At 42.1% G+C, this 1,051-nt stretch overlaps 1 protein-coding gene across 1 annotated transcript in view; it reads right to left on the minus strand.

The window, feature by feature from the left end:
* LOC119587838 (protein obstructor-E-like) overlaps nt 1-1,051 on the minus strand; it is a gene marked incomplete in the record, with an annotated part of 9,104 nt that overhangs the window by 5,584 nt on the left and 2,469 nt on the right.

The raw sequence follows: 1,051 nt of genomic DNA on the forward strand, positions 1-1,051 counted from the left end.
AAGGTTCTCCTCACCGACGCTGCCAGGTCCGCGCCCTTGCTCACTCTTCCGGTCTCACCCTAATTTCAGGTGCGCTTGTAATCACCACCAGCCCGTTACGGTTATCGGGATTGCGTCATTGGATCGATAAGCAGGAAATAGGACAGGGATAAGTATATATGCATGCATGCATAATAGAAAAAAAAACATCCATCATCATTAGAATGTGTTTATTAGCTCTTACCTCTTTTTTTAAACCTTCATTCGGGTTTAATGAGATCTTGAATGAACACTGTAGAGTAGTGTAAGAAAGAAATGACCTTCGAGGCATCTCGGTGTCCTTGGCGGTGCCCCAAAAAGGCAACGTCAAGAGAAAAAGAGGTTTTTGCTTTTTACCAGAACTATTCCAGTCCTTACTAAAGCGATCACAGCCTTCCCTATGAACTATCACAACACAGCCATGACTTGCGGTGGTTTCCACCTTTCATCTACTCTTCTACTTCTACTTTCACCATCAGCATCGTCATTAAATGTATCATCTTTACCGCGCCAACCTAGCTGGTGTGGAAAGTATGGCGGATCACTGTTTACTCGAGCGTTGAAATCTCCCGGTGGTCGCCGCGACGCGCAAGGGCACGCGGGAAGTTTGGTCGTTGTATTCTTTTGCTCTCTCTTTTTCCAATGTCGTTTTTTTCGCTGTATGTCATCATAGGGTGAATAATGAATAGACACAGACAAAAATGACGATGAATAAGGAACAGGCATATGAAGAAAAGACAATAAAAAAGACTGTAAAAACAATAAACGGGTGGATATACCAGTAATAACGAAGTGGTGAACAGATAAGAGTGACAGAAAGAGAATCCCTTTAATGACCTTCAGAGGACAAAGAATCCACCGTGAGAAGAAGACATCTTGCTCTGGGATACAACCCTGAAACGTGTCCAGTGGCGCCTTCTCATTATTAGCACTGGTTTACAGGTAATGACAGTGGTGAGAAAAGATAAAAAGTTATTTTTATTGGAATAAAACTTGTTATGATAACAGCATATAAATGAATGATATTCGCAGT

The sequence above is a fragment of the Penaeus monodon genome, chromosome 23 (assembly GCF_015228065.2).
Source record: "Penaeus monodon isolate SGIC_2016 chromosome 23, NSTDA_Pmon_1, whole genome shotgun sequence".
Classification (NCBI taxonomy): Eukaryota; Metazoa; Arthropoda; class Malacostraca; order Decapoda; family Penaeidae; genus Penaeus; species Penaeus monodon.